Source organism: Vulpes vulpes, chromosome 6, assembly GCF_048418805.1.
Source record: "Vulpes vulpes isolate BD-2025 chromosome 6, VulVul3, whole genome shotgun sequence".
Lineage (NCBI taxonomy): Eukaryota > Metazoa > Chordata > Mammalia > Carnivora > Canidae > Vulpes > Vulpes vulpes.
This window is the reverse complement of record NC_132785.1, coordinates 105,445,195-105,463,855: the sequence shown is the minus strand read 5'-3', so window position 1 is coordinate 105,463,855 and position 18,661 is coordinate 105,445,195. Positions and strand designations below refer to the sequence as shown.

The 18,661-nt window shown below is 38.2% G+C and overlaps 1 protein-coding gene across 42 annotated transcripts in view; it reads right to left on the bottom strand.

Annotated features, from left to right (window-relative positions):
* The window catches only part of SIPA1L1 (signal induced proliferation associated 1 like 1), a 371,521-nt gene that overhangs the window by 288,170 nt on the left and 64,690 nt on the right, over nucleotides 1-18,661 (bottom strand). For 11 of the 42 annotated variants that reach the window (XM_072761873.1, XM_072761893.1, XM_072761865.1 and 8 more), the window contains one exon: nucleotides 875-941. The exons of the other annotated variants lie outside the window; for them this stretch is intronic. The gene's annotated coding sequence lies outside the window, so the exon portion shown is untranslated. The remainder of the gene's footprint in view (nucleotides 1-874; nucleotides 942-18,661) is intronic. 42 annotated transcript variants of the gene reach the window in all.

Genomic DNA, 18,661 nt, shown 5'->3' with positions numbered 1-18,661 from the left:
AGATGCTCAGATAACCTTGACCATCCTTTGTAGGCTGTAGTGCTCCAAAAGAGCCAACTCCTTAGGCAATTTGCTTCTGCTTCTAAAGAAGTAACAGGTAAGAAAAATCCCCAAGTCTTTGCTTCAGCAAAACCAAAGAAACCTACACATCCCCAAGACACTTATTTTATCTGAATTTAAGAGTTTAACTTATTACACCATTTGTAGCTTGTGGAAATGTCTCTCTCTCTCTCTCTCTCAATCTGAATGACACTGTTGTTTTTCTCAGTAAGAGTACATACCCTTTTACAACTGATGAAAATGTCCACTGAAACATTACAACAGGCCTAAAGTGGGCCTGGGTTCCTACCTGGGAGTAATAACCAAGGGGAACCACTCTGAGACCAGGGGTGACACCCACATGATAAATGTCAGGCAGATCATCCAACCATCTCTCACTTTTTCAGGATAAGCCTGACATTCGATATCACACACTAATGCAACACGGTTAGCATGGGCTAAGGTGTCAACATCCACCAAATTTTAAGAAACACACAGAAGATTTTTTGGAACGGATTAACTGTGCAACAGAAACATAAGTAGGTAATAAAAACCTTCTTATTGTTAATTTAAGTAGCCAGAAAAAAAAAAACCTGAACTATTTTATCTGTAAAGATGACAATGCTGAACTGCACAGGAGTTTCCTTTCCTCCCCAATTCCATTTCTGCCTTTCAGCAGCAAAAACAATGAAGGAGGAAAAACCAGTGAGGAACAAACACAGGGTCCACGTGTGAAAAATCTGCATATCCCTACAAGGAACAGGCCTCCTAAGCATCAGCGGCCAAGTGGCACTCCCTTCCCCCACAGGACTTCGTGACTACTTCACCAACTCACCTTCTTCCACGTCAGAGTTAGTAATGAATCCTGCTTTTGAGTCCAACTTGAGGTATTCTCTCAACACCTGGATTAAAATAATTATCAACTTTAGCATAATAAGGTTATTTTCGAATTCTGAAAAACATACAATTGTCCCTCACAATATTAAGGGGGGAAAGATCACTGCTACAAACCGAATCATAACTTTGAGAGGATATACTTACTCTACCTCTAAAACTCTCCTTCACTGGTCATCTCTTTATGTGTAAGCCAACCAACAGCCACTCCTACTTAAACAACAAATTCCTAAACCCAGTTATTCAGTCTCTAGGCAGGTTGCTGATCCAGGGCTGCAGCCCGTATCATCCATTCAGAAAGTCTGAGGAGAAACTCAGGAACTCGAATGTGTACGAAGTGCACCAACAAGGTGATGCTGATGTAGTCAGCCTGTCCGTGCCCAGGGGAACCACTGTTCCGAACCAGTGGTTCTCAACAGGGGGTGAGAACACCAGGAGATATCTTGCAATGTCTGGAAATATTTTTGGTTGTCTCAACATGGGGAGGAGGTAAGCTGCCAGCATTTAATGGGTAGAAGCCAGGGATGCTGCTAACCCCATCCTACTGCACGAGACAGCCCCTCACTACAAAGAATAATCCAGCCCCAAAGGTCACAGCAGTAAGGTTGAGAAACCCTGTTCTCCAAAGCAAACAGCTATTCTGATCACTTAGAAATTTTACAATTCTCAGCGGGTCCTTTCAGATAGGCTATAAGCTCCCACTAGAGACAGTAACATTTCCTGTGACTGGTAAGCTTATCATTACTTAAAGGAATATGACCATGCTCCATATTAATGATATACGGTACATGTATCCATTCTAAAAATATTAAAATAATCAAAGTACACATGCCCTTAAGAGCCTTCCAAGAAACTAATTTTTTAACGTTCACTGAGGTGAAATGCTGTGTCAGACTACAACTATGTTAACTTAGCCCCACAACTTTGTTCCCAGACATATAAAATGGAAACTAAGAAGAGTGAAAAGAACCAGGGTTTAGTTTCCCTCACAGATAGATATTCCCCATTCCTGGCAAGGCCAAGAGCGGTGAAGTTCCTCTTCCCAGCTTCTCACCCTAGATAGTAGGACTCCCATCACTGATTAAGCCAAATATGCAGCTAGGTACTTCAAAATCCACTTTAAATGTTCAAACGGAGCCTACAATGACTTTATGCAGACAGCAAAACAGACCCTGGCAAAACCTTGTAGCAGGTCTTTCCTCCCCTACTGCAATCACATGGTGCAAAGAGCAGGGGGGCACTATGGGGAAAAGAAACCTATAAAGTCAAGTTTCCCACATACTAAACCCTGCAGTTTCTACACGATTGACCAATACACTTAGTCAACTTATTTCCTTAGGCTGCATCCACAGCCTAAGAAAATAAGTAAGGACACCTGTAACACTCAAAACACATGCTTTGTTTTGTCGAGCTTAATTAATGAGCTGTAACTAACTAATTACATAACGAAGACATATCTGACAGCTGACATGCACCAGTAATCTGGCTAGATTCATGAACAAACATGCAAAGTTTAAACCAAATGAAAGGATATGCTACATGAACACACTTAGGAAGATTCCATCAGAATTAGTCCATTCTGACTGGACATTTCCTCGATGTAGCATTTGAGTTTATATTTTAATTATAGACTGATTTCTTTCTCTGAGTCCCCAGTGTAGAAAGGAACTATGTAAATCGTACTCAACCACAATCACCCAGGCAGTGAGCACCTGGGTGTGCGGCGGGCAGACTGGCATTCGCATCCCCAAGGATCGGTGGGGGGGCTGGCAGGGTAGGCTGGATCTGTGTCAGAGGCAGCCCTCCCATATGGAGCCCCCTACCCGTGCTCTGGGAACCTCTACAAAAGCCAAATCAGTAGGAAGCTTTACTGAATAATGTTCTTGTCCAAAGGAAGGGCTAATATCCATTCTAGATTCAAGATGCCTGTGAAACCAGTGTAGAGCCCATCACTCCTCCACTATAGATAGAAGACCACTGGGGAAGGCAGCTTCAAACAAAAGCCAAAAAACTAATGACCTGGTCAAAGATGACTTCTTAATACCCATCAGCGGCTAAGAGAACAAAGCAGAGTACTTTTTTTTTTATTAAGCAAAATAATTTCCAGGCCTTCCTTTTTTTCTATAAAAAAGGAAGAAAGAAGGGAAGGCCTAAAAATTACTGGGGAGGCTCAGAAATATTAACACACAATGTGAAATCTACTTAACCCAACCTCATTTTTCTAGACTTAAAATCAGTCTTCAAATAAGAATTCATAATCAAATTTCAAAACATAAACACTTTATTTTTTTTCCTCTCACCAGTAAAATATATTCTGTTCCAAAAAAGAAAGGTTGCTCAATTTCCTGTCAAAAGCAATCCAGAGAAGGCCACCTACACTGTAAAAGCAGCAAGAAAAAAAATAACAAAATGCTGAAGAAAAGCCTGCATGTGTGGGTGTATACTAAGTGCAATGTAACTACCACTCTGGGTTTTTAAAAGCTTTTTTTTCCTTGATCATTCTGAAAAATATTAAAATTAGTGTAGCTGCTAAAGAGAAATTTGTCCTCCACCCTACCTAAGGAAAACAAGTCCGATGATGGATTTCAGTTCCTCCACAGAAAAAAAGTATGGGTGGACATTCAATGCCTTTAACCCATGATTCTTCGTTCTAACAAGAAAGGGCAGATTTCTACCAAACAGATAACTCGCACATCATGTTTTCAGAGAGGGGAGGCTGCTCTGACAATTAACCTTCTCCCTTAGTTCCCCTACCTTTCCCTGACCCTCCTCCCAAGCCTTAGAACTTTTAAAGTATGACCAGCTTGGTCCTGATATGCTTCATCCTAAACCTCTGGGGGCTAACCACTCAGGTAACTGCCCAGCTTATGATTTAGTATAACATCGAATTCACCACTCTGTCTATGCAATTCCCCTTACCCTGTTTATGCTTTCTGAAACTCTAAATTCTAAAACAGCAATCAACCAGCCCAATACCTTATACTAAAAGCCTAATGAAATATGTTCAATGCTAAGGTAGATACAGTGTGGTGAAAGAAAAGGAGAGAGAGACAGAGAAAAGGAAAGCTTGAATAGCTCCCCAGCAAATTGAGGATAAAAGAGTAAAACATACAAAGTCAAAATTAAATATAGTATTATCACTAAATTGTAACAATAAAAGGCCCTATTTCTATAAATCATACTTTCCATGAAAAGGAGTTTGTCACAATAAATAATGAGCAGGAGAAAGAACATATTAATGAAATGATGGTAAATACTTTTTTATTTTTATTTTTGTTTTATTTTGTTTTGTATTGTTCTATTTTAGTTGGCTCTACATCCAATGTGGAGCCCAATATGGGGCTTGAACTAACAACTCTGATATCAAGATTTGAGCTTAGATCAAAAGTCAGATGCTTAATGGAGGGAGCCACCCAGGCACCCCATGAAATAATGGCAAATACTCTAAAACCAATACACCAAAAGACAAATCAAGATGTGGCATAAAGCCTACACTGTGGGGCAGCTGCAAGACAACATGAAAAAGCAAACCTCTTAAACCTTACAAATGATTTGTCCGATAAGCCAACAATTAACTACTAAGTCAACTAATACGAGGGGCTTTTTGTTGTTTTGCTTAATAATCTCAGATCAACCAAAATAACAAAAACAAAAATAACCCAAGACTAGCTCATACAAATAACTTTATTTCTGAGTCACTTAAGAGTAAGTAGCCAACATAATAGCCTATCACCCCTACAGAGTTTAGACAGTAATTTCTATAAATGAGGGCATTCTACAAAACTGCAATTATGGCCAGGAAAATCATCAAAATTACATAGTACCATCATCTAATCTGCAGACCAGATCTTACACCCTCCAATTATCCCAATAATGTCCATTTTAGTAAAAGGATCCAATCCATTCAGGATCTCATACTGTACTTAGTTTTCACATCTCATTAGTGTATTTCAATCTAGAATTCCTGACTTTCTTTGACATTCGTGACCTTGACAACTGTGAAGACCAGGCCAATTTTGTAGCATGTTCCTTAATTTGGGTTTGTCTAATACTCCCTTATGATTAGTTTCTAGTTACGAATTTTCAGCAGGAATGCCAAGGAAGATAGTTCCCCTTGTTGTATCCTACCAGGTGATACACTATGTTAATCTTTTTCCCATACTGGTAACATGAACTTCTATCACCTGATTTTAGGGGGGACTCTGTCAGATTTCCACTGCAAAGTTACTCTTTCTATTTTGTAATTATTAAGTACTTTGTGGTAGGATACTTTCAGACTATATAAATATCCTACCAACGAACTTTGACCAGTATTTGTGTCCAGGGATAATTCTTGGCCAAATTAATTATTTTATGATGGCTGCCAAAAAGTGATTTCTAGTCTAGTAACTCCTACTATTCTAGAAGGGGGAAAAGTGGTATTTAGAAACCAAGATCAGGGTGTGCTTATTGCAAATGGGTTATAGCTGCTCCTAGCCAGGAGAACAGAAGTACATGCATACATATACACACACCTCCTTCTTTCTTTCTATATCTATGTCTATTCCAGATCAGGAGTTCATGCAGATGGCCTGAATTCCTGCCCAACCATGGGGTCTTTCTAGCTTTCCCCTCTCGCTTCCCTATAATAGTAGTAAACCCAACTCCCAATAATCCCTTTTCCTACTTGGACTCAGTGCCCCGTGTCACCTAATGCTACCCCAACCTCTGATCTAGTATCAGAAAAAGCCTACTCTCTTTAAGGGACCAGTAAGGGAGAAGCCCACAAAGACAAAAACATTATGAGAGACTATATATGATACCATTTTTTGCAGAACCCAAACAGGCAAGGCTAAAATATAGTTTACAAATATATTCATTTTTTAAAGCAAGGGAATGCTGAAAATTGAGGATAGTAGTCACCTCCAGACAGAGGCAGAAGGATGAGATCATAGGGGAACACACAACTTCAGAATACTGATTGTGTTCTAGTTCTTGGTGAGAACCTACCAGCCCTAAACACAAGTTCTTTGACATATACAACTATGTCTCACTAAACCGTGAGGAGGTCATCAGCAGAGTCTGAATTTTACAGTGAAGCTCTGAAGCCAAGAAAGGTTAAGTGTGTTGCCTGGGGTCACAGATCAACAAGCAGGAGCTCTGACTCAAATCCTCTAATTACTGTGCCCTTAGCTTTACCTCAAATGGAAGAAGATGGGCAGGAGAGATGGAACTATGGATCAAGGGCTAAAGAGACTGCAAGAACAATATAAAGAATCCTTTAGGGAGTTTCCAGCACATTCCATAGGCTACACATTCGGGCTCAAGTAAGTCAATACATAAAATCCCTCAGAAGGCCCTGGTAAAATCTTATTACTAATAGTTCTGCTTTGTTTTGAAATCAGGAAACGAGAGAGAAAACTAGCAACTCATTCATGAAATTCCAAACAGCCTAAATAGGGCGAAACTATACATCACTTATGCACACTGTGTGAAATTTGAAATTAGTGACAAATGTTGAGCCCTTTTAAAGAATTTGTTTAATGGAATGCTGAGGCACAGCAACAATAGTTCTCTGAAGGAAAGACCACACATCCCAGAAAGTTCAAATCCCACTCTGCTACCTAGGCATGGTTTAAAATTGTTAAAAGTCAAAACATGGATCTCCATGAGAAGAAAAGAAAAAAGCATATTTATCTTCTCAAAAAGTCAGAAATAACCACATTCTAACTGCATTTCTGGTAGAAGTATCTCCAGAGTCTATTAGTGATTAATAACAACTCATACCACCTAGAAAAGTCTCATGATCAGCACTAATGATTTTGTGATCTTGATTTTAGCGGGGGGGGGGGCTGTCTTTACAATGGAATATGTTTTCCCACTGCTGATTTCCAAGGGGTGGAATACAAATTAAAGCAGAAATAATTTTCAGCTTAGCCTCCTCCCCAACTCCCCCAAAAGCCTGTTAATAAGTTCTATCTTCCCTTTCCTTTTCTTTCCAAAGAGGAAACATCTAGACCTAGGCCACAGAATAAGGAAAATACCATAGAACAAAAGAAAACAAAGAATACGTGCAAGATGGTGCAAAACTAATTCAAAACTCACTGCAGACTTCATGCTGTAACCTAAAACGGTCTACAATACATAAAGGTTAAGAAATGCAAAATGATCCTGTAAAGACAGTAAGCGCATGAGAAGCACACAAAAGAATAAATCTCTTTAGATAAAAAAGAAAGCAGGGCCAGGGCCACCCCCTCCCCAAGCTTTTTAGTTACTTTCTTTATGAAAAGCAATCAGGTGCTGCTGAAATCAGTAACCGGTATTAGAAAGACAAGAAGTTATCCTGAGGTATTTCCAAATGAAAATGACAAAGAATAAATTAATTCATAGGCACTTGTTTCTTACATCTTACTATATTAAGCTTACATGATCACAGGACGAGCAATAATTATCCTTGAGAATTTAGGGACAACAGCCCAGCTTTAAAAGAAATTCACAATCTCAGGGCACCGAGGAGGCTCAGTCAGTTAATCCTCTGACTCTTGATTTCAGCTCAGGTCATAATCTCAGTATTAAGAGATCAAGCCCCAAATCAGGCTCCGTGCTCAGTGTAGAGTCTGCTTCTCTCCCTCTCCCTCTGCCCCTCCCCATGCTCTCTCTCTCTCTCTCTCTCTCTAAGATAAATAATTCTTTTTTAAAAAATTAAAGAAATTTAGAATCTAAAAAATAAATATGAAAAAATGCATTCTTATTTTAATGTTGGAAAGGGGAAAACCTTGAAACATATTAAAGAGTTTCCTTGTAAACTCCCAGATAATGAATTTGGGGTAAAAATCAATACAGCTATTTAAGAAATAAATCCTCGCAAGCTAATCTAATTTAGTGTTATTGAGACAACTCACTTAATAAGGGACTGCAAGACTTGAATTTCTAAACATTAAACATTAATGGATTTTACAACTCATGAAGACACAAGAAAAATGTTCTTTGGGACACCTGGGTGGCTCAGCAATTGAGCACCTGCCTTCAGCTCAGGGCGTGATACTGGGGTTCCAGGATCAAGTCCCACTTTGGGCTCCCTGCATGGAGCCTACTTCTCCCTCTGCCTGTGTCTCTGCCTCTCTCTGTGTGTGTGCATCTCTCATGAATAAATAAAATCTTAAAAAAAAAAAAGAAAAGAAAAGAAAAATATTCTTCCCCTGGAAAGTACACATAATGGTCCTTTGATCCCAGGTTGTACAACCTACTACTTATTCTTCCTTTCCCTGCACTTCTAAACACAAAAGCAGTTTAGTGCTGCCTTCAGCCCAGGATAGATGGAGCCTACTTCTCTCTGCCTGTGTCTCTGCCTCTCTCTCTCTCGAATAAATAAATAAAATCTTTTAAATAAATAAAAATAAACACAAAAGTTAGAAATAAGTCCTTTTGCAAGCAAATTATCTTAATCTTGATGCTTCTCCAACTGAAAGTCACTTCTATCGACCCATTTGTTGTAGCAAAAACCTAAGATTGACGGTCTATTCCTTTTTTTGACTATTACTTTCTTCCACAGCCCATATCCATTCTATGAGACCTCTAAATTCTACCTCCTGAAGACCATCCTGAATAATTCCCTCCTCTCCATATCCACTGGCAACACACCAGTCTAAGCCACTATTATCTCTCAACTAGACAACTGGCCCAGATTCCTCGTTAACTTCTAGCCATGATCATTTTCCACAGGGTAGTTAGAACTGACTTCTTAAAAGGTTAAACTGCGTATTATTATTCCCCTGCTGAAAACCTACCACTGGCTTTCCATATCCTGAGACATCAAGAAGTATGCAAGATGTAAGATTTTACCCTAACTTCCAAGGTAGTAAGTTAGACTGTCCCAGGTGTATGGATACCACTGAGGACATGAGACACTCGGGTCAGAGACAAAAGACTTCATTACTCACAGCAATAGCAGTAGTCAGAGTATCAGCATTTTTTGGTGCCAGTCTCTTAAGTCCCAATTCCCACCAGGTAATACCCACACAGCAGCGGGTTGTTACAGGAGAGTAACCCTGAGCTTAATGAACCCAAATCTTTTATAATGGGCAGTATGCCTACCTGAACTTTACCCCAGAAGGAGACATTGTGTTTATTATATAGATAGTAAAATGTGACTGATCTTTGCTCTGGAGGGTAGCCTCCAAGGCTGATGACTATACAAATCACCCCTGAAACGACGGTCCAGAACAAAGGTAATCAATATGGAAACACAATACACATGGAAATTGTCTCCCAACATTGGAATAAAAGCCAAATTTCTTACCATGGTCTAAGAGCGGTCCTACATAATTGGTCTCTTTCTCTTCAATTTCATGTTGGACTCCTGTCTCTTTAGCTTACTATGCTCTAGCTCCACTGCCATCTTCAGTATCCTCAACAAGGTCAAGTTCTTTCCTGCCCTAGATCTTTGTATATGCTGTCCTTTTGTCTGAAATGCTCTTCCTCTGGCTTAAACATCACTTCCTCAGAAATACCTTCTGTCGTCCATCTATCTATATGAGACCCTACACTCACTGTTTATTCCCTTTTTATCACTTTGCTCACTTATTTATTCACTTAGTAAACATTTATTGGGCACCTACTATGTACCCATCATTATTACTGTAGGCACAGTAATTACCTCATCTACTTATTTATTTATGAACAGTCTTCCTTCAAAGTGGAAAGCATGTCTTTACATTCATCCACAAAGGTCTAGAACTTAAAATCGTACCCGCAACAAAACTTTGTTGAATGAGTGAACAACTTTTACAACACAAAGTATTGAAATATTTCCACATCCGTATGGGAAAACACCACAGCGCTGACCAAAAAGCATAGCATTAGAAGCGAGAAGTACTAAATTCAAACCCTGGAGTTATCACTTAGTGGCACCTGAGCAATTCCACTAAGTTCCCTGCGATATGGAGAAAATTCCTCCCCTATCTAACTCATAAGATTATGAGGATCAAATGACAGTCTGTTAAGAAGCCCTTGCAAATGCTAAACATAACTTAAAATCAGTAACAAATCAATAGTTAGTTAATAGTCATGAAATAGTCATTCATTAAGAATATACTAGATCCCTACTATGAAGGTAACTATTAATGAAAATTAAAATATGGGATCCCTGGGTGGCGCAGCGGTTTGGCACCTGCCTTTGGCCCAGGGCGCGATCCTAGAGACCCGGGATCGAATCCCACATCGGGCTCCCAGTGCATGGAGCCTGCTTCTCCCTCTGCCTGTGTCTCTGCCTCTCTCTCTCTCTCTCTCTCTGTGACTATCATAAGTAAATAAAAAAATTTAAAAAAAAAAAGAAAATTAAAATGTATATCAACATGTGAATTAAAAATGTGTAACTTAAAATGAAATTAGAATATGGTTAGTCCTTTAATAAACTTGAAGGGGAACAGTTTTCCCCCTTTAAGTACCCTTTGGACATGCTTCAAAAACTTTCAGACAAAAGGTGAGTCACTTTTACCAGCTCCTAATCCCAGAATATTAAAAGAATGTCTTCTAAAAAAAAAAAAAAGAATGTCTTCTGGTTACTTATTTTTAAGCAAGCCTCTTAGAAAAATTTTAGACTATATTTACACCCTTGAATGCCAATCTCCAAAACAGAAATTTTTTAGATTTCTGGCAAAACTTGTGCATTTATTAATTTTGTCTCCTTTTACTGACTTCATCTAAAACCAAATGCAGGAACGCCTGGGAGGCTCAGCGGTTTAGCGCCACCTTCGGCCCAGGGCGTGATCCTGGAGTCCTGGGATCGAGTCTCCCGTCCGGCACCCTGCATGAAACCTGCTTCTCCCTCTGCCTGTGTCTTTGCCTCTCTCTCTGTGTCTCTCATGAATAAATAAATAAAATTTTTTTTAAAATAAAAAATAATAAGGGGATCCCTGGGTGACGCAGCAGTTTGGCGCCTGCCTTTGGCCCAGGGCGCGATCCTGGGGACCCAGGATCGAGCCCCATGTCGGGCTCCCGGTGCATGGAGCCTGCTTCTCCCTCTGCCTGTGTCTCTGCCTTTCTCTCTCTCTCTCTCTCTCTGTGACTATCATAAATAAATAAAATAATAATAATAATAATAATAATACCAAATGCAGTCTCTTTACTGGGGTGGGTATGTGTATGTGTGTTATGTGTATATGTGTATCACTGCATTTACACATATGTGCACACATGTGTGTAGTGAAGACAAAGTAAGCTCTGGGCACCTGGGTGACTCAGTGGTTGAATGTCTGCCTTCCACTCAGGGTGTGATCCTGGAGTCCCAGGATCGAGTCCTGCATTGGGCTCCCCATGGGAATCCTGCTTTTCCCTCTGCCTAAGTCTCTGCCTCTCTCTGTTTGTCTCTTATGAATAAATAAATAAAATCTTTAAAGAAAAAGAAGAAGTAAGCTCCACCTTACATTTTTTTATAGAAAAAGTAGCTTCAGAGTCAGGGCACTGGGTGGACAACAGAAGGAAACAGAGTGATCACACTGACGTATAAACATGGGGTGTGTGGGGGGGAGGGGGACTGCAGCAACTTGACCACAAACAAGGACCTTGATCAACTCCAACAAGCCACCCACCCGACATGAGTTCACCACCCAACTCACCTTCCATAACCTAACCATACAATTACAGAGAGATTAATTAAAAGGGGTATTGCTTCTATGATATAAAATGACATAAAAACTAATAAAAAAGGAGGGTCTAGGCAGCATTCAACACCAAAGCAACAGAGTAGAATGTGAGAATAATATGATCAAGATTCCTTTCCTACGACCTTTCTCAAATTTTATACACACGCATATAAATAACTAAGAGGTACATCATGATAGTAAAGGGGAGAAATAACAACATGAACTGGTGCTTCTAAATATTAAAATCAAGAAAACACAGAAATGAGGGAAAGAACATGGGAAGGCTCATGAGAGCTAAGAAAGATATGCAGCTTGAGAGGGATGGAGGCAATCTACAACCTACACATGAGAAACACAAACAGTTATATATTTCAGCATATATGTCCAATTATATTTGGTAGATTTTCATTACATGTTGAAGGTCTCTAAAAACTGCCTCCTAATATGCTATTTTAATGATGGCTACCTACTCCAAAATTGGGGCAGGTGGCAGCAGCAGTCCTATTCACACTATTCACAGAGCCCTCAATGTCTCAACCTTTCAATTAAATAATCCTCCTTATTAATAACAATAATTATTCTTTGAGTGCCCACAATATGCCAGTCACATAACAGTCTCTATCTCATATAATCAATATAATAATCCTAGCAGATGGATATTATTACCCCTTTTTTTATTATCCCCTTTTTTTACGAGGAATACAAGTAGGAATCAGTGAGGTCCTAAAGCTCAATTTGCCCAAAGCAAATTAAAAAGTGATGGCATTAGAATTTAAACCCAAGACAACCAATCCTTTTCTAATATTCTTGTTCTTGTCATGTAACCTCCAATAATAAGTTAATAAGTACTGTGTGTTCCCAGCACAATATGAACGAGCTGTTCATTATTCCATCTAATCTTTAAATAACCCTGCAAGATAGTTATTATGAGCCACATTTTTTCACTTGAGGAAACAGAGTAGTTAATAACTGCCCCGAGGTAACACAGTTAACTTAATAGTAGAAACAAGCAGGAACCCAAAACTAAATCCATCTGAAACAAAGCCTGTGTTCCTACTACTGTATTACATAACCTCCACCTTATAGTGTTTAGAATAATTGCAACTTAGGAATTACTTATAAATTACTACTTTACTGTTTATAATATTAAATGAAAATATATATGATAAACTATATATTTATTAAAATATGTTATTTTTCAAAAAAAACCTGTAAAGGTATATGGCAAAAAAAAATAAGATATATGAGTGACAGGATCACTGGCAGTCTTTTTTTAATCTGTTTCCCTAGTTTTTCCTTAATTGTGATATACAAGCAATGGTAAAACACACACGCGCACACACACACAAGCCCTACTTTTTAGTAATTTTTTTTCCCCTCTGTTTTCTGAAACCTATCAAAACTCAATTTCAATTCGAAAACATGATACAAGTTTAACATATCCAGAATTGAACGAAAATTGAACGATGAAAACTTTGCCACAGAATTAAACCAGACTGCGATAGCATTAAGGAAAAATAAATAGCTTTCGATTTTTGTATCATACTTCCACAAGAAAAAAAAAAAAAAAGTAAAAGAGACAGATATTCAGAATTCTGTAAATTGGATGAAACGCTTAGAGGAGGGCAGCCCGGGTGGCGCAGCGGTTTAGCGCCGCCTTCAGCCCAGGACATGATCCTGGGGACCCGGGATCGAGTCCCACGTCAGGCTCCCTGCATGGAGCCTGCTTCTCCCTCTGCCTATGTCTGTGCCTCTCTCTCTCTCTCTCATGAATAAATGAATACAATATTAAAAAAAAAAAAAACACTTAGAGGAAAATTAGCCAAAACCAACCAAGTTCATACAACGCAAGAAAACATCCTTAGAACCTACAGGACAAAATCTTCACAGAAAAAAAGTCCGTTTTAGCGACCATCCAGAAATTTGAGCAGATTAACAATTAATCTGAAGAAATGACTTAGTAACTCTGAAATATCATTTAAACTAAACAACTAACCAGGATGTGAATGCTCACATTTAGTCAAATTTACTTTCCAAAATATATATACTTCTCATCTTGTTCACTGACCCCACATCCTCTCCCTAAAACCTCTTCAGAAGCAGTATAACCATAAGCTGCAGATGGGAGGGGTATAAATTTCATTTCCCTAATGGAAACCACCACTCAACTACTTACTGGGTAAACTGACAGAAATATAGTATTTATTTTAAAAGCCATCAAATAATGTGCATTCCAACAAAAGAAACCAGTCTGAGATTAGAGAAAGGGGGAGCCTTCAACTTTTTCCAAAATGTTTTATGATCTCACACAAATATGGCAGAAGGTTAAGATCTGATGAAGATAGTATTATATAAAAGTCTATTTGAAATATTTTTAAATTAAGAAAAGTAATAAGGTTTAATATCTGTAAGTCAATACAATACTCATTCCTCTTAGTATATTTGTATTAGTTAAAACACACACACACACACCATCTCAGCATCCCTTCAGCCCAACCTGTGACATTTTACCACCCAATGAAGCCACTGTTGACATGAATACCAAACAATCCCTAATATTTAGTTTGTTCCTTTGCAAAGCATGAATTCAGAAAAGTTCCCATATGATAGAATAAAAAAATTAAAATTTATTTATGCAATGATGCCAAACTAGTCATAAATCCCAAGATGTTTTATGTGTATGCCTCGAACCCATTTCTAAAATGAAAATAATAGGTTTACCTCTCAAAATAGCATACTTCCAGAACAGACAGTCCTAATCTCCCACAGGAAAGCACAGGCTCGAGACACCTTACAAAGTGTGCCACCTACTCTTCACACTAGAAAAGTCACTTTTGGTATTAAAGTGACAAGAGAATATATTAATGACAAGCTTGAGGCCTGAAAAAAAGCAAACAGATCTTAAGAAAGTTGAGTAGTTAACTTTCTCTTCACTGAAAGAACCAGAATCACATCTGTATGTGCTTCTGACCCTATGGGCAAAGGCACGAGGTGGAAATTACTGTCATATACAGGAAACAGATGGGGTGGATAATGCAACTAGATAATCAACTGCCCCTCTTCCCTTCACTGGAATGTAAAAAACATTCAGTTAATAATGAAACAAACTTTCTAGAAAAGCAGAAGTTCACAGTTGACGCAGGACTTGAACTCATGGAAGAACAGGTTACTAGCACCACTCAGAGTTAGAGCTAAATGACAAAGGAAGTTTCAACCATGTCTCCTCACTCTCAAAAACGAAAGTTACACTTGTCATAGTCTCAACAAAAGCTAAGACCTAGCTGTACCTTCACCAACCAAGCAAGTCACTTTAACCAAGGTGCAATTACTTGCTGTACTTAAGAACAAGTATTTAAGTAAATACACTTCTTTTAAAATTTTAATTCCAGTTAGTTAACATAGTTTCATATTAGTTACAATATAGTGATTCACCAGTTCCATATATTACTCAATGCACATCGAGATAAGTGCACTATTAATCCCCATCACCTCCTCCCCTGCCCTCCTCCCCTCTGGTAACCATCAGTTTGTTCTCTATAGCAAAGCCTGTTTCTTGGGTATGTCCTCTATCTCTCTCTCTTTTCTTTTCCTTTGCTTGTTTGTTTTATTAAGTTTCACATATGAGTGAGAGCATATGGTATTTGTCTTCTCTGATTGACTTATTTCACATAGTTATTATACTCTCTATATCCATTCATGTCACTGCAAATGTTAAGATTTCCTTCTTTTTTATGACTAACATTCCGTTGTGTGTATGTGTGTGTGTATATATATACTTTTTTATTCATCAGTCAACGGACACTTGGGCTACTTCATATCTTGGTATTGTAAATAATGTCGCAATAAACGTAGGGGAGCATGTATCTATTGAATTCAAGTTTTCATATTCCTTAGGTAAATACCCATTGGAAATTACTGGATCATATGCTAACTAACTCTATTTTTAATTTTTTGAGGAATCTCCATGCTGTTTTCCACAGTGGTTGTTTCAGTTTGCTTCCTAACCATTCACAAGGGTGAACTGTGAACTTTTTCTCCACATCCTCACCAACACTTGTTTGTGTTTTTGATTTTAGGCATTCTGACAAGCATAAGGTGAGATCTCACTGTGGTTTTGATTTGCATTTCCCTGATGATTAGTGACGTTTGAGCATCTTTTCATGTGTTGGCCATCTGTAAGTCTTTGGAAAAATGTCTATTTATGTCTTCTGGTCACTTTTTAACTGGACTAGTTGGGGTTTTTTGGAGTTGTATAAATTCTTTAAATATTTTGGATACTACCTTTTATCAGATATACCATTTACAAATATTTTCTCATGTTCAGTAGGCTTTTAATTTTATTGACTACTTCCTCTGTTGTATAATTCAAACACTTCCTAAACATCAATTGAGTATAAGGCTCTGAGTTTCCAAAAGCTGCAGAACTCTAAAGGTCCCAGTAGCAGACCTTCCTCTCAAAAAGTTTACAGTTCAAATCATGGTGAAGGACATGTAAAAACAGCAAAAATAAAAGCCGAAGTGTTGACAGGTTCTACCTCAAGAAATGGCAAAAGAACATAAAGCTTCTAAGATCAACTCAATAGGATCAGGGAAGAATAACAAATAAGGGCAAAAAAGAGGAGGAAAATCAATGAGGGGTTGGAAATAGAGGATAAAGACAGAAAAGGCTGCAATGCCCATGATGTATGAGTAAACAAAGAGTATAAACCATGGAGACAGGTTTTTAATATCAAACATATGAAGAAAAACTTAAACTCTAAAGACCGTATAGAAATTTTCCCTGAGAGCCACTAGAGCTAGACTGGCTTTACTATCAATTCAGTGTCTCATCTAGCTTTGGCCTCAAAGCCAGGGAACCAAATGCCTCCCTCAACACGCATCCATGAACTTGTGGGGTATCCATCACTATGCGATTACAAATACGACTTAGCAAATCTCGTAATCCTATCAGTTATGGGCATAGGGCATGTCATTCAGAATTGCTATAGTGTGAATACTCACCTTCAAATACTGAGAAGCATTCAGCTGAACTTGGAATGACTTGCAATTCTATCAGGCCAAGGAAGTAGGAGTATTTTTTTTTTAATCTATGCTGATGCTAATGACTTACAAAGTTTTTGTTATGTTCACTGTACAAGGAGAGGTAGGCTAGCAGAGTGAGCAAGTGTGTTTGGTTTTTCCTCCCAGTTTTACTGAAATCAAATTGCCATATAAAATTATATTAGCTTAAGGTATACAACATATGATTTGAAATGTGTATATATCACAAAATGATCAGCACAATAATTTGAGTTAACACCCATCACCTCTGCAGCTATGAATAGTATTACAAAAGAAAATGCTACAAGTTTAATGCTACAAGTTTAATATGAAAATGTAATAGTAAAAAATAAAAGTAAAAAATGTAATAGTAAAAAATAGTTCAGTATTTTCAGGTAGTGCCTAAATTGGAAAATAAAAACCTTCAACAAATCAGTCTAAAGAATGAAAATTAAATTGCAGTTACTTAATTCCATTAAAGCCATAAGGCTTTCAAGAAAAAAATTTTCACATCTTACAAAGCACATAAAGCAAACTCAGCTACCTTAGATGGCAGAACTGGCTTGTGGTGCCCCTAGGTAGGTGTTCAAACAAGATAAATAAGTGGCTTTCACAGTTACAAGGCTACCTGGACAAAAGAAAGACTGAATAGTGTACATGCAAATAATGCCAACCAAGCACCACTAACAACCAAATTGCAAAGAAAGTCGTTCATTGGCTGGAACCAACTGGAAGAGCAAGGAGAAGGACAGAGGGGCTGGTGGTAGAAAGCTGGAACTATTCCACAAAGTTTTCAAACAACCTGCTAAGGAGCTTCCACTGCCCTGTAAGCAGAGAGGAACTACAGGGGATTCACGAGGAATCGTCACAATCAGAAACAAATGTGCCTCCATGTATGTGTGCCCCACACACGCATCTATGTATTTTTTCCTTTTCCCCCCAAAAAACTTCAACAATAATATGGAAGAGAGCCCTGAAAGAAGAAGGACACTGAATAAGGAAACACTAGTAACAAGGCTGTTGCAACTTCTTAGGTGAGTGATGACTGGGGCCTGAACCAGGAGAGTGGGGATTGAGAAATGAAGGACTCTGAGAAAGACTTGGACATAAAACTGACACCTCCTGGAAAACAATTAGATGTAACAATAATGAAAAATGGAACCAAAATAAGAAATTGTGCCACCATGGAATTAACTATGCTATTCTCAAAAATAATAATTTTATTAAAGTTACATTAAGTAATGTTTGAGATTATTAATATTTATCTTCACCACAGTCTAAAGTCATCCAGTAGCCAAGCAGAGACCAGCTCAAGAAACACTCAGCTCTAAAGGAGCATGTTGAAATGTGTCAGTTTAATTTCACTTGAAAATCTGTCAGTAAATAGTTTAAATTTATCAAAGATAACAAGATAATGTACAAAAGAAACATTCCAAAAATAGGACTAAGTCAAGATTCTCCACAATGAGTAACATTTGCTCAATGAATTTCATAATAGGATCTAAGTTTCATGCTCCAGTTAATGAGTTTTGGCATTAACTCATTACCTCATATTGTAAAATATAATAAATCTTTTAAAATGACATGCAACATAATATATGGTAAATTATTAACAATGACACTGAATACAATATAAAAGTATACATACACAGGGACACCTGGGTGGCTCAGTGGGTTAAGTATCTGCCTTCCGCTCAGGTCATGATCTCTGGGTCCTGGGATGGAGCCCCATATCCGGCTCCCTGCTCAGCAGGGAAGATGCTTTTCCCCTCTCCCTACCCCTCCCCCCTCACTTGTGCACATATGCACGCACACTCTCTCTCAAATAAATAAATCAATAAAATAAAAAGTATACATATACAATGTAGTTAAGATTAATGCCTATATAAGAACTAAAAAGGTACTATTTTAGCAAAAAATTTCATCATTTTTATCATACTGCCTCCTTTTTCTGGCTTTGAAGTATTATCAACAAATAAAATTAGGACACACACCTGAGTGGCTCAGTTGGTTAAGCTTTTGACTCTTGGTTTTAGGTCTGGTCAAGATCTCATGGGTCATAGGAC